The sequence below is a fragment of the Polypterus senegalus genome, chromosome 5 (assembly GCF_016835505.1).
Source record: "Polypterus senegalus isolate Bchr_013 chromosome 5, ASM1683550v1, whole genome shotgun sequence".
Taxonomy (NCBI): domain Eukaryota; kingdom Metazoa; phylum Chordata; class Cladistia; order Polypteriformes; family Polypteridae; genus Polypterus; species Polypterus senegalus.
Window position 1 is genome coordinate 174166347 of NC_053158.1, and position 25532 is coordinate 174191878.

Here is a 25532-nt window from a genome sequence, read left to right on the forward strand (position 1 = left end):
GTGGGAGGTGGAGTTACGTCTCCCACGTAATTTAGTGCCTGCCCATATAAGGCCATCCATCAGGGCAATCCAATAGAAACAATGCCGCTAAATATTCACGGGTGAAGGACTGTGCTTATGCAGACGAAGATGAGGTGGTCAGGATGGTGTTTGGCACAAACTCAGCGAAACTGCGAGAAAAACTTTTAAGGGCCGGGTCTTAGCTAACATTAAATACAGCCGTGGACATCGCACAAGATGGCACCAGCACAGCTGGGAACCTTCGACGCATGTACACGAGTGGCTCACGTGAACTGACGCAGTGCAAAGACAAGAAGCAACAGTTCCAAAGAGTGCTGAACAAAAACCGAATTACACAACTGCGGAAACAAAGCACGGTGTGAACCGTAAGTTTAAATTAAGTTTATAGACACACTCCCGCTGCCGTTTGTCATGCCTACGACGAGTATGGTATTCGTGAGATACAAGTTTAATGAGCAGACACGAGGTATAAACAAGACTTTCGATCACTTTGTTGCGGAGTTAAAATTGCTGTAGCAAGAAACTTTGAAGTGCCGGGTCTTAGCTGACATTAAATAAAGTCGTGGACATCGCAAGATCGCACGAGTACAGCTGAGAAGCTTCGATGCATGTACTCTGAGCGGCTCGCGTCAACTGACTTTGCAGGACTGGAAAAGATTAAATTAAGTTCATACACACGTTACCACTAAATATTCACAGGCAATTTCCACAACTTAGTACCGGGAATGCCTGTTGAACATCTTACATTCACGAGTTCCGATTTGGGTGGTGAACACTTCGATGAATGAAACCTGTTATCTTTACAACGGTTGACAAACACGGAATAAACTTGAACACAACACGTCCTCCAAATACGAACCTGATTGAAAGAAATAATGATAATCAAATCCTTGATGACAGCAACACTCATAACGGTCACAAGACTATTACATTGACAATCATGTTACGTTATTTTTAAAATATTTCCTTTTCTTAGCACAAGCACAGCTGAGAAGCTTTGATGCATGTACTCCATAATGCGTTAAAAAAATAACGCATTTAATCACACTTTGCATTCCAAGCAAAGGGTAACTTTTGTCAATGCATGATTTCCTGGTACATCGAATACATTGATGCACACATCAGAGCTACAAAAATGTAAGAGTCGGAAGAAAGCGCGTTTCTAGGACTGATCGGAGGGAAATTTCATTTCAAAAGACTACCCGACGGAAGCCTTGATAAAAGCGTGGTTTTGTGCACACTGTCCAAATACAAACCTGATTGAAAGAAATAATAATAATGAAATCCTTGATGACAGCAACAGTCATAATTGTCACAAAACTATTACATTGACAATCATGTTACGTTATTTTTAAAATGATTCCTTTTCTTAGCACAAGCACAGCTGATAAGCTTCGATGCATGTACTCCATAACGCGTTAAAAAAATAACGCTTTTAAATCACACTTTGCATTCCAAGCAAAGGGTAACTTTTGTCAATGCATGATTTCCTGGTACATCGATTACATTGATGCACACATCAGAGCTACAAAAATGTAAGAGTCGGAAAAGAAAGCGCGTTGCTAGCTCTGATGGGAGGCAAATTTCATTTCAAAAGACTACCCGACGAAAGCCGTGATAAAAGCGTGGTTTGGTGCAAACTGTGCAAAAATGAGTTTGCATACCACCGAGGCACTTCAACCTTACAGTTCCATCTAAATGCAAAACATGTTACAGCGAGCACAGAAACTGTGTATGCTGTTAGCACTAGCAGTACGGGTTCGAGTACCAACAAAAGGTGTCGGCAGCCCAAACCTCATGAAATGACTGGCTTCAGGACCAAAATTAGTAAGTCAACATAGGTCAAACTTACAAATTCTCTCGCAAAATACATTGCTTTGGACTGTAGACCACTAACAGTGGTGGCAGATAGGAAATTAGAAAATGTGCTACAGTTAGCGTCAGGAGATCCAACTTTCCAACTGCCGTGCCGAAAGACTATTTCAAGTAAAATTCAACAGTTTTATGACACTGAAAAGCAAGCAAAATTAGATGCATTACAGAAAGCGGACTTTGTGGCTCTTACTGGGGATCATTGGACTTCCGTGACCGTTAGTAATTCTAATTACAGTACATCTAATTACAAAATGTTCAGTGATCACACTGTTTTAGCCTAATGTACAAAATAATTTTGGCTAAGGTTACTCACAGTTTAAAGGTGAGGCTGTTCAAATACCTTTTATGTTTCTGCCTTATTTTTTTAAGAAGAAAAACTGCACTTTAATGTTGAAATTTTGGTTATTATTATTTAAAGACAATACCATTCTGAAAATGTACTTAAAGTAATTAAAATACCACTTTTTTTTTTAAGTCTGCCCAATTTTAGCCTGGGATCATATTTTTGTTTCTGTTTTGAAATGAAATGCAGTTTAAATGCAATTTTTTTTTCAGAAATTAAAACAGCTTCAGTTTACAATATTCCTTTTGCTGAATTTATTTTGAAGTAACAGTCTCAAGCCACTGGACTAATTCCCTTCTGAATTTCATAGACTTACTGTATATAATACAATATAAGGTGGTCCAGATCTAATTATGCAATTTTCATTATGCTATAAATTATTTAGTTTATTACATAGAAAATCACCTGAAAAATCCAGGACCATTGAGAAGTGTGTGAACTGATGACATGAAGAATCATCTTCACACCGAACTGGAACCGTCCCCGCATAAATCAGTCATCTAGACGATCTGGGTCTGCATAATTAGATCTTGACCACCCTGTATATATTGTATTTGACATATTGGTATGTGTGCATATGTGTGAGAAAAAGAGCAAGGAGGGTGAGGGACCACCATTGGTGCTCATGTCTAGGAGCATTAACATGTCTTGATCTGGCCTTGCTAGTGGCCTGTATATTTTGGTAGATATCAGATGACCATGTCACTTCTCCTTGAAGTAAGAAAGATGGATGCATTATTGAAGACCAAAGTAATTGGCGTGTCTCCAGTATCATTTTTAAAAATCAATTAACATTTTATGATTTCTAGATGGGCCACATAATTAAAGTAATTTTAAGCTCTGGTGACATTATCAAGAGATTCTTTATTTCCATATTTAAAAAAAGGACCTTTAGATCAATTCTCAAGCTTGTTTTTCCCCTCCTCTCTCGGTATGAATGCTGTTTCTTTCTCAAAGCGTTCCTAGTCTGTTCTCCTGTGAGACATATACAGTGTCTATAAAATGTATTTATCTCATGTAACATAATTGTTCCCTTTCAGACAGGTCTTTTTACCCTGGCTTGTATTTACTCACTGTTGTGTTGTTGTTTTTGTTAACTTAATTTAATATTTTTCATATTTTGTTATTTCTGTTAGTTTCACTTAAAATGTTGTATTTGTTCTGTCTCCTTAAATGTGCTGGAATTCCTGGCACTTCATGTGTTGGGCTGCAGGATGCAGGGCCACCCAGCCATCACTGTTTCTTGGGTTCTCCCTCTGGCTATTTAAGTCTCCAGAAGAAATGATTCAGCAGAAGTGCAATTTTGCATTGATGGTTTTCTGTAAGTTTAGATTTTTCATTTGTTCTTGCTAGTTTCTGGATTTTTATGCTAGGTTTTTGTGGATTGCCTTTGGATTTGCATTTTTGGGATTTGTTTGCTTTTTTAGGCACATCTTTTTTGATCTTTTGGGCATTTTACACTGCTTGTTTTTTGTTAATAAATTTTTCATTTTAAAAGATTTATGATTGTATTTTATTCACAAGCCATCATTTTTATGGGTTGTTCCTCTTGTGAAGCATATTTTGATATTTACAACTTTTGCTATTTTTTGTGCCCAGCCAGGCCAGTAGCCTACTGTTAATAGTTGGAGTAAGCTCGACTGTTTGTGCCTTTTCTGGGCTGGTCAATAAAGTTCCTGGTCTGCTTTTATGGGTGTTTAGGAGGTGTTTGGTAGGCCTCACACCATTGCTGGCATGTTTTAATTCCTATTTACACCATTTTTTTATTCAGCCCAATAGACTATAACCATACGAATTCTATTTAGGTATTGGAACTAAAAAAATTAGTCTAATATAATCACAAAGTTGAATGAAATCAAAGTATAATGATTATCTCTAACATTTACTCATGATTCCTGTTTACTGCATCCTCACGAGTGTGAGTAAAGAATGCACTATAACCATCCAATCAGTGCATGCCATCAGTTTTTCTAGCTTTTGAGAAACCCTTTAGTGTGCCGTGAACATAACTAAAATTGATGGAGGTGAAGAAAAGAGGAGAGCATTTGCAGAGTTTTAATGCGAGCCCATCTGCTAATTGCTTTTGAAATCAGTCTTTAATAACATATTCAAAGTCCAACCCTCCCCCTCACCCCAGAGCTTATGAAGAGTCAGTGTCCATGCATGTTGTATTGTATGTACTTTACAGTACACTGAATATACCATTTTGTAAAATGTTGTTAATTTCTGGAATATGTCTAAGAAGTCAGTCACAGTGTGTGTTGAAAACCTCTTACGTTCACACCATGCGCGTTTTGTTAAAAAGGGCCAGCTTGCAGGACAGTTTGAAATAGCTGAGATGTTTACAGAAATGTGCGGGTGGACCGATACAGCCAAGTTTAATTTTATATTCAATTTTAAATTATGAATTTTAATTGTTTTTGAAGCCTATTTTGTGTTTTATTGATTTAAAGCAAAGCTTTATATGTTTTCATTTTTTTCCAAAAATAATATCTTATTGAATAAATTTTTTTCTCTTTTGTTCAGAGAATCCACAATACTTTATCATGAAGCCTGTATCACTAGACTGGGACTAGTTAACAGCAAAATTGCATGTTATCTCAGGTGGCATTGGCACCTGCCTTCAGACTTACCATAGGTCTCTCATAGGTATCATGGTGGCCTCCCTCACTAGTCTTATCCTTACAAGATCACTCAGTTTTTGTGGACAGCCTGCTCTGTGCAGGTTTATATATTACAAGCTGTACCCCGTGGCTTTGCCCACATAATAATGAAACAGAACAAACTTTAAAAATCAATACATGTTGGTACTATATCTGATCATGTTCAGCTCTGACGGGAAAGTATTCCCCCCATGGGAAGAAAAGCACGTGGCTATGATATCTCTGACAATCAGCAGCTACTCTGTAAAACACACATAGCTCTGATCTCTCTCTCAAAAACATCAAAAGTTACTCCTTAACAATCTGTAGATGATAATGTCTGTTGAACAAACAGGTATCATTAGCTAAGTTGGGGGCAAGTGTGATGATGCGGATTTGACTCAATGCTCCCATCGCTGTTTAGGAGCCCTTGAACCCAACACCTTCGGTAATGTCACCGATGAGCTAGACAGTGGAGGCAACAACATTGCAAGGGGATGGTTCATAAAGTGCAAAAGTGCTTTTATTTAAAATCAAATCAAGAAACAAATCAAAAATATTCAAAGTGTCCACAAAGTGCAGTGCTTTAAAACTGTTCAAATAAATAATCCAATAAAAGAAATGTGGAGATAAAAAAAATCAATAAATAGAACAATCCTTTAAAATCAGGTTAAAACGTTCACCAGGAAGCAGTCTTTAAAATCAATAACAAGCCTGGTGCTCTTCAACGCTAGCGTTAGCGTCTCACCTGCTTCTCCCAATTGGGCTATGCAACAGGCAAGACGCTCTCTGCAGCTGCCCTTTTCCACTCACACACACACAGGTCTGGAGACCTCCCGACCCTGGCTTCGGTCTGGCACTCATCCCAGGCCTGAAACTTGGAAACGATTTCCATGACGCCCATATCAAGGACCAACTCCAAGCCTCCCGACTCCCGCTGCCTTTCCGGTCTTCTGCGGCCAGTCGCCCTTCACTGGTCACTCCAGCTACATGATCGCTCAGCGGGAGCAACTTCTACTTCAACTCCTGGGTGTCGGGCTAACACCCAGGCTTCTAAGCAGCTGCCTGCAAGCACTCGTTCGCTTGCTCTCCCATCCGTTCCGTGTCTCTCTCTCTCTCCTCACTGCTTCCTGCTTTTCCTTCTCTTTTCGTTTTTTTTCTGAACTCCCCTCCTAACCGACTTGCGCTTCTTTTATATTGAGAGGGGCCATAGCAGCTGCAGCACATTAGCCACAGGAGCAATCACAGATGTGGGCAGTCCCTCATCTGTGCACTAGGTGAGAAACCCCCACACCGCAGATCGCCCCGTGGCTTGCTACGGCCACCATGCCCCCTCACTAAGCCGCTGTGAGCGCGGTGATTATTTATTTAAATAAATGGCCTTTGCTGAGCGAGCTGTGGACCCATTACACCACAGCAAGGTGCACTTCAACACACGGAGAGACGTAGACCAACTCGAACAGAGGCTGGCAAGTGAATGAGGAAGGCCCTGCCCCCCGCCACTCTGTTGGATTTGCATAAATACATCAGTACTGCAAGCGAACTATGGTACTTATCGTGATGAGAGAAGTCTCAAAATCAACCGGAAAGTTCAAGCAAGTTATAGAAAACAACCAGATCTAAATCCGTTAAGTAATTCTCTAATGAAAAGCGGACAGACATACAGAAAGAACGCGCTTGGACCACAAAATTTTTAAAACCGTTTCTTAGCTAGCACCTCCGGGTCAAAGGTAACCTACATTCCAAATTTCAAGTCCCAAGTCTTCATGGTTCGGGAGATTTCGTGATGAGTGAGTCAGTGGTATTTGGCTTTTATATATATAGATTACTACCAAACCATACTCTTTCCATTTCTTAATGATGGATCAATCTGGCCTCCAAGAAATATTCAATGACTTGGGTATTTACTTGTCTCCATCTCCTGACTTGTGTTTTTCAATCACCTTTTCACAGAGTTGCTTGAAGTGTTCATTTGCCTTCAATATATGGGTTATGCCTCCATACTGACTCAACACAAATTGGGTTTTCCAGATACAGGAGCAGTTACACTGCAATTATTTGAAACCCCAGGTAGGTGATCGCCATTGAACTAATCATGTGACTTCTAAAGCCAATTGGCTACACAAGTGATGATATTTAGGTGTGTCATAATAAAGGGTGTGGATACTTACTGTATGTGATCAGTTATTTTGTCTTTTATGTTTGTCCTTAATTTACATCACATTGCAGATAACTGCTGTGGAAAGACAGTCTCCGGACACCAGAATGTCCAAATCACACACGTTTTATTATCATACAGCACCACAATGCCTTAGTCACCAACTGTCTCTTTTCTTCTCTCTCTGTTGCCTCTACTCCCCTCCTCACCAGCTCCGTCTCCTCCCTCCCAACTCTGGCTCCTCTACTGGAGGGAGGCGGCCCCTTTTATAATAACCTGGATGGGCTCCAGGTGTTCTGTCCGACTGAGATTTCTTCTGGCAGCACTTCCTGGTGTGGCGGAAGTGCTGCCATCCAGGGTTCCATGACCGTCTGGTCGACTCCTGGTGGTGGCCATGTCCTCCCATAGGGATGAGCTTCCCAGCTTTGTTCCAGTGACCCCCAAGCAGACCAGGGTGACTGCCCTCTTGTGGCCCAGGGAAGGTATTGTCCCTCTTGTGGCCGTCTGCCACACTGCTTTCACTTTTAGTTATTAAAAGTGTTTTTTCCTGTTGGTCAGTGTCAAAAGAGCCAAATTAAATCCATTGTGATTAAATATTGTATAGCAATAAAAGACTTTTAAGGGGGTAAACACTTCTTTTGGCTGCTGCCGTTAGGGGTTGCCACAGCAGATCATATTCTTCCATATCTTTCTGTCCTCTGCATCTTGTTACACCCATCGCCTGCATGTCCTCTCTCACCACATCCATAAACCTTTGCTTTGACCTTCCTCTTTTCTTCTTCCCTGGCACCTCTATCCTTAGCATCCTTCTCCCAATATACTCAGCATCTCTCCTCTGCACATGTCCAAACCAACACAATCTCACCTCTCTGACTTTGTCTCCCAACCGTCCAACTTGAGCTGACCCTCTAATGTACTCATTTCTAATCCTGTTCATCCTCGTCACACCCAATGCAAATCTTAGTATCTTTAACTCTGCCAACTCCAGCTCTGTCTCCTGCTTTCTGGTCAGTGCCACCGTCTCCAACCCATATAACATAGCTGGTCTCACTACTGTCCTGTAGACCTTCCCTTTCACTCTTGCTGATACCTGTCTGTCTTGTTCCTACTGACCTTCATTGCTGTCCTTTCTAGAGCATATCTCCACCTCTCCAGGGTCTCCTCAACCTGCTCCCTATCATTGCTGCAGATCACAATGTCATCAGCAAACATCATAGTCCACGGGGACTGCGGTCTAATCTCGTCTGTCAACCTGTCCATCACCACTGCAAATAAGAAAGGGCTCAGAGCTGATCAACAATGTAATCCCACTTCCAACTTGAATGCATCCGTCACTCCTACCGCAGACCTCACCACTGTCACACTTCCCTCGTATATATCCTGTACAACTCTTATGTACTTCTCTGCCACTCCCGACTTCCTCATACAATACCACAGCTCCTCTCGAGGCACCCTGTCATATGCTTTCTCCAGGTCCACAAAGATGCAATACAACTCCTTCCTTGCCTTCTCTATACTTCTCCATCAACATCCTTAGAGCAAACATTGCATCTGTGGTGCTCTTTCTTTGCATGAAACCATACTGCTGCTCACTAATCATTGCCTCAATTCTTAATCTAGCTTCCACTACTCTTTCCCATAACTTCATGCTGTGGCTCATCAATTTTATCCCTCTGTAGTTACTACAGTCCTGCACATCCCCCTTATTCTTAAATTTCGGCACCAGTACACTTCTTCTCTACTCATTAGGCATCCTCTCACTTTCCAAGATTCCATTAAACAATCTGGTTAAAAACTCCACTGCCATGTCTCCTAAACACCTCCATGCTTCCACAGGTATGTCATCTGGACCAATGGCCTTTCCATTTTTCATCCTCTTCAAAGCTGTCCTTACTTCCTCCTTGATAATCTGTTGCACTTCCTGATTCACTATCTCCACATCATCCAACCTCTTCTCTGTCTCGTTCTCTTCATTTATCAGCCTCTCAAAGTACTCTTTCCATCTGCTCAACACACTCTCCTTGCTTGTGAGTACGTTTCCATCTTTATCCTTTATCACCCTAACCTGCTGCACATCTTTCCCAGCTCTGTCCCTTTGTCTAGCCAATTGGTACAGGTCCTTTTCTCCCTCCTTAGTGTCCAACCTGTCATACAACTCATCATACGCCTTTTCTTTAGCCTTCGCCACCTCTCTCTTTACCTTGTGCCTTATCTTCTTGTACTCTTGCCTACTTTCTGCATCTCTCTGACTATCCCACTTCTTCTCCATCCTCATCCTCTGTATACTCTCCTGTATTTCCTCATTCCACCAGCAGGTTTCCTTTTCCACCTTCCTCTTTCCAGATGTCACGCCAAGCACCCTTCTTGCTGTCACCCTTACTACATCTGCTGTAGTTTCCCAGCTGTCTGGCGTTCTTCACTGCCACCCAGTGCCTGTCTCACCTCCTCCCTAAACTCAACCTTGCAGTCTTCCTTTTTCAACTTCCACCATTTGATCCTTGGCTTTCCCCTCACTCTCTTCCTCTTCTTGATCTCCAACGTCATCCTACAGACCACCATCCTATGCTGCTTAACTACACTTTTCCCTGCCACCACTTTGCAGTCTTTAATCTCCTTCATATTGACTCTTCTGCATAGGATGTAATCTACCTGTGTGCATCTTCCTCCACTCATGTACTTAACCCTATGTTCCTCACTCTTCTTAAAATACGTATTCACCACAGCCATGTCCATCCTTTTTGCAAAATCCACTGTCCTCTGACCTTCTTCATTCCTCTCCTTGACACCATACCTACCCATCACCTCCTCATCTCCACTGTTCTCTTCACCAACATGCCCATTGTGCCCATTGAAATCCGCTCCAATCACCACTTTTTGTCCCTTGGGTACACTGTTCATCACTTCATCCAACTCACTTCAAAAATCTTCTTTCTCACCCATTGCACACCCAACTTGCGGTGCATATGCACTAACAACATTCATCATCACATCTCCAATTTCCAGCTTCATAATCATTATTCTGTATGACACTTTTTCACCTCCAAAACACTGTTTCCATTTAGATTTTTGCACGTACAATATATCAACATTCCTCCTCTCCATCATATCTGCTAACTCTCTCCCCTTACCAGTCATACTGCCAACATTCAAAGTTCCTACCCTCAGTTCCACTCTCTTTACTTTCCTCCTGTAATCCTGCCTTCAGACACGTCTCCCCCCTCTTCTTCTCCTTCTTATTATACTGTATAGTTTATTTGCATGAACATTATTGAGCAGTTGTTTGATACATTTAAGTTACATCAATTTTTTGTAACAATATGATATTGAAGTGCACAATCTGCATATACTGTACATATCTTACCACAGCTGCTAGTCTCGTGACAATGTTGCCATGATGTTTGCTTGCCTTTGGATTAAAAGGTCATCAACCACATTTATAAAAAATGGCAGATGGTACCTTTGTTCTGTACCCTAAAATTTTAAAATTGATAACAATGATGATTATCAAGCTTCCCATACAGTGGACCTTTCCTCTGGAATACAGTATTTACCATATCTGCAATATGTTGCTGCAAAAATAACATGCATCTGATAGAGCCAATCACAAAGGTTGAGTCTAAAACCAATGATAAAATCACTTGAGGAGAGGAGAAGGTGTCCATTCATGGCTAGTTTTGTGCCTTAACACAGAAATTCTTAGATATGCTTCAGACAAATTACAATTTTTTGGTTTTACAAATTGTTACAAATTTAGGCAGCTTTGTGACCGCATGCTTGGACATGCTAGACAGTAAAAATGAATTACTACAACAATTAGCAGAGGGTTTACATTACACTTTTGTTTAGTGCTGGTGCAGTGAAAATCAATTTTACAGGGAGAAGAAAGCATGAAGCTTATCTCCCTTTTTGGAAGGGCAAACCATTTATCAGGGATTGCCTGGGGATCTGTTTTTTCTTCCTTCTAACTCAGGCAGCACAAGTATGAGGGAGCTTTTCTTGTATTGTGAATGAATGATCTAACTAAACCCTTAGGGACCATCACGCTTTGATAAGTGAAAAAAAGACAATTTCAGTCTTACCTATTATATTGTGGCTTTGTGTTTGAAAACAAAATAATATGCAAGATGACTGTATTCTGTTTAAATTTAGCTTCTAAATAATGATACGCACTGATTTTTTAATAAAAAAGTGTGTATAGGCTTTTAAATGCTTGGCTGCCTTGCCAAGCCATGAGAGAAATCCCAGTAGAATAATTGATTAAATATTCACTTTGCAATAAATTTCACTTATTGTATTTACTAAGGGAATTCAAAATGTCAGCACAGAGTGCCATTATTACAGATGTGAAAACAGTTAACAATAAAATATTATACAAGGCTACAAAGTTTTTGCTATGGTGTGTTTGTAAATGTCAGTACATCTGACTATTAACTAGAAAAGCCTAAAATTGACTTAAATATAGTTAAATTGATTTAAAAGCTGCATTAACATTTAAAACAAGCCCTTTTTGTTATGCATAAAATTGTGCAACAGGTAGCATATTTGCCATGCGTTTGTATGAATTTCTTTTGGAGGCCTCAGGATTCCATGTGCAAAGGCTTGCCATCAGTGGGAAAACCTATGAGTGATATATACTATATATATATATATATATATATATATATATATATATATATATATATATATATATATATATATATACTGCTCAAAAGAATTAAAGAAACACTTTTTAATCAGAGTATAGCATAAAGTCAATGAAACTTATGGGATATTAATCTGGTCAGTTAAGTAGCAGAGGGGTTGTTAATCAGTTTCAGCTGCTGTGGTGTTAATGAAATTAACAACAGATGCACTAGAGGGGCAACAATGAGATGACCCCAAAACAGGAATGGTTTAACAGGTGGAGGCCACTGACATTTTTCCCTCCTCATCTTTTCTGACTGTTTCTTCACTAGTTTTGCATTTGGCTACAGTCAGTGTCACTACTGGTAGCATGAGGCGATACCTGGACCCTACAGAGGTTGCACAGGTAGTCCAACTTCTCCAGGATGGCACATCAATACGTGTCATTGCCAGAAGGTTTGCTATGTCTCCCTGCACAGTCTCAAGGGCATGGAGGAGATTCTAGGAGACAAGCAGTTACTCTAGGAGAGCTGGAGAGGGCCATAGAAGGTCCATAACCCATCAGCAGGACCAGTATCTGCTCCTTTGGACAAGGAGGAACAGGATGAGCACTGCCAGAGCCCTACAAAATGACCTCCAGCAGGCCACTGGTGTGAATGTCTCTGACCAAACAACCAGAAAGACTTCATGAGGGTGACCCAAGGGCCCCATGTCCTCTAATGGGCCCTGAGCTCACTGCCCAGCAGCATGCAGCTCGATTGGCATTCGCCATAGAATACCAGAATTGGCAGATGCACCACTGGTGAGAGCAGGTTCACCCTGAGCACGTGACAGAAGTGAAATGGTCTGGAGACGCCATGGAGAACATTATGCTGCCTGTAACATCATTCAGCATGAGCAGTTTGGTGGTGGGTTAATGATTGTCTGGGGAGGCATATCCATGGAGGGTCACACAGACCGCTACAGGCTTGACAAAGGCACCTTGGCTGCCATTAGGTATCAGGATGAAATCCTTGGACCCATTGTCAGACCCTATGCTGGTACAGTGGCTCCTGGTGCACGACAATTCCTGGCCTCATGTGGTGAGAGTATGCAGGCAGTTCCTGGAGGATGAAGGAATTGATACCATTGACTGGCCACCACACTTTCCTGACCTAAATCCAATAGAACACCTCTGGGACATTATGTTTTGGTTCATCCAATGCCACCAGGTTGCACCTCAGACTGTCCAGGAGCTCAGTGATGCCCTGGTCCAGATCTGGGAGGAGATCCCCCACAACACCATCTGTCATCTCATTAGAAGCATGCACCGATGTTGTCAGGCATGTATACAAGAACACAGGGGCCATACAAAGTGCTGCGCACAATTTTGAGTTCCTGCAATTAAATTTTGGCAAAATGGACTAGCCTGCCACATAATTTTTTCACTCTGATTTTTGGGGCGTCTTTGAATTCAGGGCTCTGTAGGTTGATCATTTTCATTTCCATCAAATGATGAGGCATCCTTTCGTTCCTAACACATTACCCAGTCTATATCAGTATAGATATCCAGGAGGATTTCTTTTTCCCATTGAGATCTGATGTGTTTTCAAAGTGTTCCTTTAATTTTTAGAGCAGTTATATATATATATATATATATAGTAATAAATAATTCGAGTAACAACTCTGAAGTGTTGGGGAATTGCCCCGTATATTGCTTGACAGCAAAGAAATGGTCCAGTTGAATGAAAAAAATAATCCAAATAACAGACAACAGATAATGAAAACGGGTGGCTTTTATAGGGAGGACAAAATGGCTGAAGGAAATGATGAAAGTGGAAGTGACGTCATCAGAGTTTAAGTGACGTCATCTCTGAGGGACCGGAAGTGGTGTCATCTCTGAGGGACCGGAAGTGACATCATCTCTGAGGGACCGGAAGTGACGTCATCGTCTTGAGCCAGAAGTGCCGTCGTCTCTGAGGGACCAGGAGTGACGTCATTGTCATGAGCCGGAAAGTGACGTCATTGTTGCAGGACCGGAAGTGATGTCATCTCCAGGAGCCAGAAGTGAATTGAATGATGAAGTGATAGGTGGTTCGTTCTCCTGATTATTGTTTGTCTTGAGAATGGGTTTAATTGTCTTCTTTAGGTCTACAAGGTCAGAGAGAGAGGCATTAGTATCATGAAACAAACCCTTATCATGTTTTATTTCGCTCACCTGAGGCCTGTTGACTGCTTCCTAATCGCGCGTGTGTGACATGACCCCACCCCCCGCCCCAGCCCAGAGGTCGAAGATTCGGGAGAGAGCATCAGCGTTGGCCTGAAGAGCACCTCGACGATAAATGAACTGAAATCTGAAAGGTTGTAATTCGAGAAGCCATCTGGTGACCCGAGGATTTGACTCCCGATTCAGAGCCATCCACTGTAAAGCGGCATGGTCCGACACAAGAGTGAATTCTCGTCCCAACAGATAATAACGAAGTTGAGTTACAGCCCATTTAATCGCCAAGGCTTCACGTTCCAAAGCTGCATATCTGGTCTCCCTGTCCAACAGTGTCCGGCTCAGGAATAACACGAGGTGTTCAGCACCATCGATGCATTGGCTCAACACGGCACCCAATCCTGTGTCCAATGCATCGGTTTGGAGAATAAAAGGATAAGAGAAGTTAAGAGATTAAGCACAGGTGCTGACGTAAGGGTCAATTTCAAGTCACAAAATGCAGCTTCAGTATTGTCATACCATACCACTTTTAAAGGAGCACTTTTCTTTGTAAGATTAGTAAGAGGCGTAGCTCTCTCAGAAAAACGAGGAAAAAAACGATGATAGTAACTCACTAACCCTAAGAAAGCTTGTACTTGCTCTTAGTTATCGGACGGGGTCATTTGACAATGGCATCAATCTTAGAACACTGTGGTTGAACCGTCCCCCATTTGTTTGGATTAATCCGTAAGCCTGCTTGTGCTAGTGTAGAGAGGACAGCCAACACATGCTGTTTATGTTCATTCCATGTGCTGGAATAGATGACCACGTCATCCAAATAGGCAGCACTATATGAATTGTGGGGTCTTAGCAGTGTGTCAACCAGACGTTGAAAAGTCGCCGGAGCCCCGTGCAACCCAAATGGAAGGACTTTATACTGCCAGTGTCCACTAGGAGTACTAAAGGTGTTTTTTTCTTTAGAGGAGGCCATTAAGGGAATTTGCCAGTACCCTTTAGTCATATCTAAAGTAGTTAAAAACCGTGCATTACCCAAACGTTTGAGTAGATCATCAACTCTAGGCATAGGGTAAGCGTCAAATTTAGAGACCTGATTGAGTCGTCTGAAATCATTACAAAATTTCCACAACCCATCAGGTTTAGGAATCAAGACGACTGGACTAGACCATGGACTACAGCTCTCTTCAAAAATATCCATGTCAATCATTCGTCTAATTTCCAGCTCTACTTCAGTTTTCTTTGCCTCGGGAAGTCTATATGGGATTTCTCGCACAATAACACCCGGGTCCATTACTATGTCATGTTCAATCAGCGTAGTGCGACCAGGTTGTTCACTTACGACTTCAGGAATGGAGAGGACAGCATTCTCCAATTCCTGATGTTGTTTCCAAGTTAAATTAGACCCATAATTAAGAGGTTGATAAGCAGCGAAAAGAGAACGTGGTTGGCCAGAGTTAGGTTTTTCATCCCCTTCCTCCCACGGTTTCAGCAAATTTATATGATAAACATGCTCACTCGGTCGACGATTCGGTTGTCTAACCAAATAATCAACGAGCCCTTTTCGCTCTATCACCTCGTAAGGTCCTTGCCAATGCGCTATCAATTTTGAATGAGAAGTCGGAATGAGCACCATTACACGATCACCCGGGACAAATTCCCGGATGGTGGTGTTACGATTATAATATCGCAACTGTGCTGCTTGAGCTTTTTCCATATGTTCTTTTAGAATAGGCCTGATTTTGTTTAAACGATTACGTAACTGTGCGATATATTCTAATATATTAGAGGATGGGAGAACCTCCTCCTCCCAGCCTTCTTTTAGCTTATCCAATAACCCACGTGGTTGTCTTCCATAAAGGAGTTCAAAAGAAGAAAAACCTGTGGAGGTTTGGGGAACTTACCAATAAGCAAAGAGCACGAGTGGAAGTAACTGATCCCAGTTTATTCCAATCGTGTTAACTACTTTTGGTAACATCTGCTTAAGGGTCTGATTAAAGCGTTCAACCAAGCCGTCAGTCTGGGGATGATAAACTGACGTTTTCAGATGTTTAATATTCAGTAACTTCGCAACCTCCCTGAACGTCTCCGAAGTGAAGGGAGTTCCTTGGTCGGTTAAAACCTCTTTGGAAATTCCTACACGTGCGAATATCCCTACTAGTTCCCGTGCGATATTTTTAGAAGTAGTTGTACGCAATGGGACAGCTTCAGGAAATCGCGTGGCATAATCTACTAAAACGAGAATATATTTATGACCTCGTAGCGAAGGTTCAATGGGTCCAACGAGATCAACACCTACTCTTTCGAACGGAACATCAATAAGGGGAAGAGGAATAAGAGGAGCACAGTCCCTTCTAGGAATCTGAAGAATCTGACACCCCGGACATGACGTACAAAAACGTCGGACCTCCTCGTTTAGTCCTGGCCAATAAAATCTGAACTTAATTCGTTCTAATGTTTTGTCGGTTCCTAAATGGGCTCTGAGTAAATGAGAATGTGCTAATTCACACACTTGACGACGAAAAGTGCGTGGTACTAACAGTAAGGTTCTTATTTCACCTTCATGTTCAGCCACGTGATACAATAAATCATTTTTTATTACAAAGTAAGGCATGGGTGGTATGGGATCAATGGCGCTTTGCCCATTTACTGAAACAACTGCATTTCTCGTGAATTTTACGGAATCATCATTCCATTGCTCTCATTTAAAGGAAGAAGGGGTAATTTTAAACTGAGAAGCCAATTCAGTAATGGGATCCTGCGCTACCTTAAGGGGCAGAGTTTCAGAAACTTCAGGTCCTTCGGAAGATGGGTTGTCTCCCGTAGTGCCTGATGTACCTTCATCTCCGTTATCTATACTATCTAAAGTTATATTTTGAGAGCTAATACACGGCGTGGAAGCAGTCGGAACATTTTCTTTACGTTCCATTACTAAGCCCTCGTTTATTACTGGGAGAGTAGGGTCTGTACCGCGTTTCATTTCTGACCAGTCGTGCCCGAGTATCACTGCAAAGAGTGGATTTGTCATTACGGCCACTATCATGGAGCGCATAACATTGTCCACCGATATGACACAAGAGGCGGCCTGATAATATTTAATGTGACCGTATATACATCTGAGACTAATTTTATGCATTAGCCATTGTTGCGGTAAGACAAAACGGCGAGCCACAATAGAAATGTTACTCCTGGAATCATATATAGCGGTCACTTTTACGCCATTCAAAATTGCTGCTCCCGTATACGGTATAGACAAGTGATTGATCACAGCACAATACCTCTCTACTCTTCCCAGGGAACAGTCCATCGGCTCTGCAGTCGGGCAAGCAGTGAACATGTGGCCTACCCCCCACACTTGAAACAGTGCGAAGAATAAACTGGCTTCTCTTTCTTCCGGGTAAACGGATCGGGATTCAATCGGGCAGGCTCAATAGAAGGTACACGTACCCGTCGGGGTGGACGAGAGTACCGTTCTGACCCTTCGGTCTTGCAGACTTCCCAGTGACGCTCTACTATTTTAGCGAGATCGTCCATATTTGCCATTTCTTGCTTGCGGACCTGCTGGGCGACTTTTTCTGGGAGACCGTTAATAAACGTCTCGATGGTAACAATTTCTGCCATCCGTTGGGCATTATTGACATCTGGCCTTAACCGTCCTACTTTGCCCCAGACTTCGTACACTTGTGTACGGATGGGACGTGTTGGATCAAACTTCCACTCCCTCCATTTGGTTGCCTGCTGATCCGCAGATACGCCGTAGTGTTTAAAGATCTCTTTTTTAAGGGAGTCATAATTGGCAGCCTGCTCCTCTGTCAGATCATAGTTAGCCCTCTGCACTTCCCCCTTCAAGTAAGGTGCCAGAATGTAGGCCCACTCCGAATGCGGCCAGGCATTACGTTTAGTGTTCCTTTCAAAAATCAGGAAGTACGTCTCAATGTCGTCTTCGGCTGTAAGATATGTTAATGAGGAAGGTACTGACCGCGATGTTTCTACCGTTACTGCTGCTGCTGCCTGTGCCTCCGATTCTGCAAGTTGGGTCCTGGTGTCTCCAAGCTGGATCTTTACCTGCTGTAGTTCAGCAGCCAAGGTGTTTAAAACAGTATTCAGGTCCTGTCCCTCGCTCATCCGTGGACAATTAATTGTATCCTTCTGGCTACGCCAAATGTAATAAATAATTCAAGTAACAACTCTGAAGTGTTGGGGAATTGCCCCGTATATTGCTTGACAGCAAAGAAATGGTCCAGTTAAAAGAAAAAAATAATCCAAATAACAGACAACAGATAATGAAAACGGGTGGCTTTTATAGGGAGGACAAAATGGCTGCAGGAAATGATGAAAGAGGAAGTGACGTCATCTCTGAGGGACCGGAAGTGACGTCATTATTGCAGGACCGGAAGTGAATTGAATGATGAAGTGGTAGGTGGTTCGTTCTCCGGATTATTGTTTGCCTTGAGAATGGGTTTAATTGTCTTCTTTAGGTCTACAAAGTCAGAGAGAGAGGCATTAGTATCATGAAACAAACCCTTATCATGTTTTATTTTGCTCACCTGAGGACTTGTTGACTGCTTCCTAATCACGCGTGTGTGACAATATATAAAAGCAAAATACCACTGACTCCCTCATCACAAAATCTCCCGAACCATGAGGATTTGGGACTTGAAATTTGGAATGTAAGTTACCCTTGGCTCAAAGGTGCTCGCTAAGAAACAGTTTTAAAAATTTTGTGGTCCAAGCTCAAAATTTCTTATAGTTTTTTAGACCTGTTTGTATGTCTGTCCGCTTTTCACGAGAGAACCACTTAACAGATTTTGATCAGGTTTTTTTCTATAATTTGCTTGAAAATTATGGTTGATTTTGCGACTTTCTCGTTGCGCTAAGAATCATAGTTCACTTTCAGGAGCGATATATTCACGTTAATCTGAGACAGAGTATGCGGGTCGAGGGGAGGGGGAAGAGTGATGTCAGGAGTAGAGAGCTGCGCGGGGCCTTCCTCACTGTCCTGTTTCACTAATACGAAGCCATGGAGGATGGCTAGTATATTTATATATATATATATATATATATATATATATATATATATATATATATATTGCAATACTTTAGCAGCGTTAGCTATGTTCACATTACAAGCCTTACTGGTCAATTCCGATTTTTTGCTCAAAGATTGTGTTTGCCTGTCTTGATAGTTCATATTCCTAACTGCAAGTGACCTGAATCTAACTGTAATGTGAACACATCTGACTGCCGAAACAGAAAGCATGCGCACATGAATACATTTGTGCATAAGTCATCTATGTCACCAACAACAAAAACTTCATATTTGTGAGACAAAACATAGTATAGTATTAAAACTGACAAAATGGATGTGCTTGTAGCTAGTGTATGCATCACATTTTGGTCTGGAGGCCGGCAAACAGTTTGTCAGCTGTACATGATTAGGTCAAGAAGGCACAAAAATGCCAGTTGGCTAGCTTTCGCTTTGTTTGCAGCTATTTCTGGCATTGCTGCACCAAGGAATGTGTGGGTACAAGAAAGGAGCAATGGTGGGACTGTGACTGTTGTCGCAACTGTAGCTCTCCTCCATTGTTGTTTTACTACACTGCCAAGTGCTGGTTGATCATGGCAGTATTCAACCTATGTGTATAGGCAAAACAATACACGAATTACGATCTTACCCTTCTCATTAATGCCACATGGCTATGAATAAGATACAAATCCAATCTAGGATTACATGTGAAGAAGATTCAAAGCTGATTTGGAAAAATCAGATTTCTTTGTCCACATAGCCCTGAAAACATCAGATTTGTACCACATTAAGACATAACATTGGGTTTGAGTCACTTCAGTCCTGTAGTGTTAACATAGTCTTATACTCTTAGGCTCACAGGGTCTTTTTAATTGTCTTAAATAAGCTATCATGTTTCTAAGGGGGAATCTGTGCACAAATGATTGTGCCAGAAAGATTGCCATATAACAATGGTGCACTAGACAACAGGCTTTTGTCTGCCTGTTTTAAAGCATGCTGGTTCTTCTCTGGAATACAGCCTCTGACCTTGAAGTGTAAACACCATGAATATATCAAATAAGTACGTTTTAGGCCATCCTATTTATTGTGGTGTGAAATTTTGCATATAAGTTGATAAATATTTTGTATGTCTTCATTTGTAACTTATAACACTAATGTCTATCACTAACAAGAACAGCAATGGTTTAATAATTTAGAACCCACAATTTTTTTTGTAATTTTACGACAGTGTTGGGGGAAGAGCCTAAAACCAGTTTGGCAAGTGATTCTCTGCAGGACTGTCTCAGTCAACCCCCATAGGAAAGCCAATCTACTGAGCTGGAAAGCATCAGCTAAATAAATGGCTTTGGGGGCAGGTGTGAAAAGGTATTGTGTGCCCCAATGGTTTGAAGTATGGCTGTTTGGGATTAGCTTGAATGAAAGGCCACAACGCCCTATTCTTTGGTTTGGACAAAGAATGTATACATTTGGTTGCTTTACCCTTCCCTATCTCTCTTACAAACATCACCATGTAGAAGCATCTCTCTGTCACACCATTGCCATGAGAAGCACAACTCGGCAGCCATATTGAGGCAAGCATTTGGCCTATTCTGAGGAAATCTGACCAAAAATGATGACTTAACTAGAGACATTTTAAGTAACTAGCACATCAGCATGTATCAAGTTTTATGGTTGCCAATGTTCACTTGTACTTTGCTTATTGTTATTAGTTATGAATATTATTAATAATACATTATTTAAAGTGTAACTTAAGTCCTGCTTGTCTTTTACTACACCTAATTGCCTGAGGTATAAATGCAAATTTAAATAAATAAATAAATACATAAACAGATACATAAATACATATACACACACACTATGGTCCGAGTATACACTAGAATGACTAAAATGGAAGAAAAAATTTTAAAAAAAGAAACCCTCTGACTTGGCTGTCACAGTCACAGTGAGGCATTATGCAGGCATATTTCTGTTGGTATAAATGACCTCCAGTAGTGTTTCTTGCTGAATAATTTGTTGGCTGAAGTTCCTCAGTGTTAGAGTGTCAGATGTGCAGCATTGTTCATAATGGCACTCAGTTTGGTTTTAATTCTCTTCTTTGCTGCTACCTCCAGGGGGTCCAGAGTGTGTCCCATACCTGAGCCTGCTCTATTAATTAGCCTGTTAATTCAGCACACCACAGTGTAAAAAATTGCACTGGCCATCACAGAGTTTTAGAAGAAGTGATGGATGTCACTTCTTACATTAAAGTAACACAGTCTCCCAAGGAAGAAGAGCCTGCTCTGCCCTTTCTTATATTGTTCATCTATTTTCTGAGACCAGTGCAAACCAATCATTGATGATAACCCCCATGTACTTGTAGGAGTGGACCACCTCTAACATCCACTCCTTGAACAGTGACTGGACGCAGAGGCTCTTTGGTGCCACGAACATCAATTACGAAATTCTTGGTTTTGCTGATTTTAAGGTGCAGACAATTTTCTTTGTACCAAGAAACAAAGACTCTTCTAATCTGTCAATACATCCCATTAGTGCAAAATCATCTGAGAATTTCAGGAAATGACATAACCTAGTGCTATATTTTTAGGCTGAAGTTTACTGGATAAAGAGAGGAGGTGATAGGACTGTTCCATGTGATGGCCCAGGCCACTATAGGCTCATTCACCTGCATATCTCTGAGTTTACCCCCTAACAGGGATGGCTGGATGGTATTGAAGGCACTGGAGAAATCAAAAAACATAATTCTCACAATGCTGCCAGCTTTGTTCAGGTGAGAATAAGCCTTGTGGTGCAGATAGATAATTGCATCCTCCATTCCTACCTTTGCCCTGATAGGCAAACTGCAGTGGGTATAGGTGGTCTACCACAAGAGGACTTGCATAGTCCAGGACCAGTCTCTCAAAGGTCTTCATGATGTGAGATGTAAGTGCTACTATTCTGTAGTCATTAGGTGAAGAGAGACTTGCCTTCCTTGGCACAAGAACAATGTAGGATGTTTTCCACAGCAGTGGCACTTTCTGGAGACTTAGGGACAAACTGAACAGATGACAGAGGACAATACAAAGCTGGTCAGCACAGGCTTCAAGAACTATAAAGCTACTGTTTAACAGAAATTTTAGCATAACAATGACATGCGACAACAGAATAGACATCTATCTTGTGTTGTTTTCCTAAGGTCTCTTAGATTAATAAAATCTTTTTTCTGCATATTGCTGAAGTCTGTAAATGAGAGCAGTGCTGAACTAGGGACCGAGGATTTCCCATACAGTGATTAATGAACATTTGATCTAAGGTCCTCACTGTTCCCTTTGTTGCACAAAAAAATACAGAGTGTCTATAACTGTGTAATTATAGAGTAGGTTCAGAAAATAATGGGTTGTTATTTCCTTTGAAAATCAACAAATTGTTATGGTAAGGGACGTTCCTCAGTAACACTTCTTTGCCAAACTTTTTAAATGCTTAGTGTAGTTTTAATGCCAGTGCAATTCTGCTAACATCTCTGCTGGAAATTGTACATGATTTGTACTGTGTAGGGTGTAAAAAGCCAACTAGAAAATTTTGAAGTTTAGTACCTTTTACATAATGCCATAACTCAGAAAGAATGCATGACTTCTACTGTACATATTCAGCTTTTTAAATCATTTGTATTGTAAAGCAATACAACCTAAACACTTCTGGCAGAGTACAAAAATACCAAAAGAGAGACAAAACGACACCCATTACCAAACCCCAAGCAGAGTAGCAATCAATTCATTACAAAAACCAAATACCACACCGGAGCCATCTTTCATGATATCCCATTTAATCGTAGCACCAAATAAGTTACTGTGAAAATCACATCCATTTTGATGGCAAAATTCTGAAAAATCTATTAAGTGCTAAACCCAGTGTTATTAATCTCATAGACTGAGATTACTGTTTGAGATAAAGTGTTTTACCTAAGGCGCCACCTCAACTAGGGCTACACCGATATATGGAAAAATTAGCCTCAACCACATTTTTTAATTTTTCCATTTCCATGTTTGATTTATGACTAAATGCAGTAGTTCTTAAATGAATAACTTAACAATAACATCCTAGGTGGTGTCAGAATTGTACTGCTCCATACATTATCATAATTGTGGATTTAACATTCAAAGACTTTACATTGTGACCATATTTGTTTCATCAAGTCTAAAATATTTGATGAATGTACTCCAAAATTATGATTACAGTATTTGGATATCAATGTATTAACACATTGACTAATAAGTAGCTTATAGCAGTGTTTCCCAACCTCGGCCCTGTGGTCCCCCCGTGGCTGCAGGTTTTTGTTCCAACCAGATTCCTAATCAGTGACAACACCTGATAACATGGATCTCATTTAATTAGCTGGTATTATTTATCTTTTAATCAACATTCAGAAAAGCACAGCAGCATGATTTTTACATTTATAAGACATTTAGAAAATTCTGCTTTTGCAATACTTCCTGGTTCCTCCCTGTGTGGATAGCGCTTTGAGTACTGAGAAAAGCGCTATATAAATGTAATGAATTATTATTATTACATTTAAAAGCTTAACTCTCTTTTGCTGATTTCATTTTAGTTTTGCCCTTTTTGTCTGTGCAGTTTTTCCCCTTCGTTGTATCTTATTAATTACAATTAAAAAGGAGCAGAGCAGACATGCTGGCAAACAACATGGAATAATCAAAGGCTGCAACTACTTTAGCATCAGACCCACTAATTAGCAAATAATGAATTAATTAAAGAATTAGAAAACTAGAAAAGTAGAATGAAAATCAAGATGAAAATATTGTTAAAAACAAAAAAATACATTATTCCCATATACCTTCTTGGTACATTTTAATATATATATATATATATATATATATATTACCAAACTTAGTTTTCTAAAGGAAATAACACATCACTTAATTAACCCAGGAGTCCAATTAAAAACAGAAGCTGGTTGGAACAAAAACCTGCAGCCACAGTGGGCCCCCAGGACCGAGGTTGGGAAACACTGGCTTATAGTACTGTACAGTATATACCTTTAGTTGGTGAATGCTGAACTATTAAAATTTCTATTAAAAGTATTCATCCCCTTAGAACTTTTCAGATAATGAAATATAATAAATTAAATTACATTAAATATAATGTTGCAAAATTGAATGACAGCGGATTTAATTAGGCTTTTTTGACAATGATGAAAAGAAAAAGACTCTAATGTCAAACTGAAAACAGGGCCCTACAAAGTGATCTTAATGAATTACAAATATAAAACCCATAAAACAGATACTGTAATTGATTGTGTAAGTAATACTAGTCAGCATTTAGTAATGCACCATTAGCAGCCATTTCAGCATTAAGTCTGTGTGGACAGGCCTCCCCTTCTCTCTCTCTCTCCCAAAAACAGGAGGCTGAGTCACAATCTTCAGAATAATCAGCTTTATTAACAACCTCAAATGGGAAAAGCAAGCATTTTTATTGAGGTGGGAGCTACTACTGTATAACACACAAAGACAGCAAGCAAGCAGTGACTTCATTAGTTACTCCGCCTCAGCTCCCTCCTTCAGTCCAGGCACTGATAATCCTTCTCCTCAGGTTGGTCCTGCGGCTGCGGATCCGGGATTGGGATTGGATTGTCCTGAAGGAGAGGGGACAAAGAGAAATTGGGCCAGGTCACTGGCCAAATTAAAATACCCCCCACTGTATCAGTGATTGGTCCCTGGCCGATGTACGCTCTGAGCAATGAGCTGTGAGTGAACTCGTTGTTGTGGTGATGAGTATTCTATGGCCGATGGATGCTCTACTGTGTGACAGGGCTGTGAAGGCACTGTTGAAGCACGACGTGTAGCATGGTGGGGTTACGTACGCATCACAATATATATATCAGCTTTGCACATCTGGACACTGCCATTTTGTCCCACTGTTCTATGCAAAACTGCTGAAGCTCTGTCATGACACATGGGGATCGTTAAGTGAATAGCCTTTCTCAAGTCCTTCTTAATTACGATCTGGACTCTGGACTCTCACACCAGGACATTAACATTGTTGTTTTTAAGTCATTTTTGTGTAGTTTTGGCTTTATGCTTGGGGTTGTTGTTTTGGTGAAAAACAAATCTTCTCCCAAGTTACAGGTTTCCTGCAAACTGCATCAAGTTTTCCTTCCAGATTTCCATGTATTTTGTTGCATTTACTTTATCCATTACACTCACAAGCCTGAAGTGCACTCATAGCATGATGCTGACACCACCAAGCACAATGGTGGGGATGGTGTGTTTTTCATAATGTGCAGTTTTACACTTACGCCAAACACGAGGTTCAGTCTGGTGGCCAAAAACTCTATTTTGGTCTCATCATAGAAGAGCACATCCTTGCAGCAGACTTCAGAGTTTCTCTTGTGCACCCTGGCTGACCTCTCTGTTGTTTTTTCAGAAGTGGTTTTCTGTTTGCCACTCTCCCAAAAACCTGAGACTGGTGAAGTACAAGGGTAAAAGTTGATTTTTGCAGTCCCTCTGATCTAAATCGTTGTAGCTTGTAACTGCTTCAGAGTTCTCAGTGGTCTCTTGGTGGCTCCCCTGACTAGTCGTCTTGTACTCTGTCTTTTTGGACTGCCTAGTCTAGGCATATTTACAGTTGTGTCATACTCCTTCCATTTTTAATTGACTGAT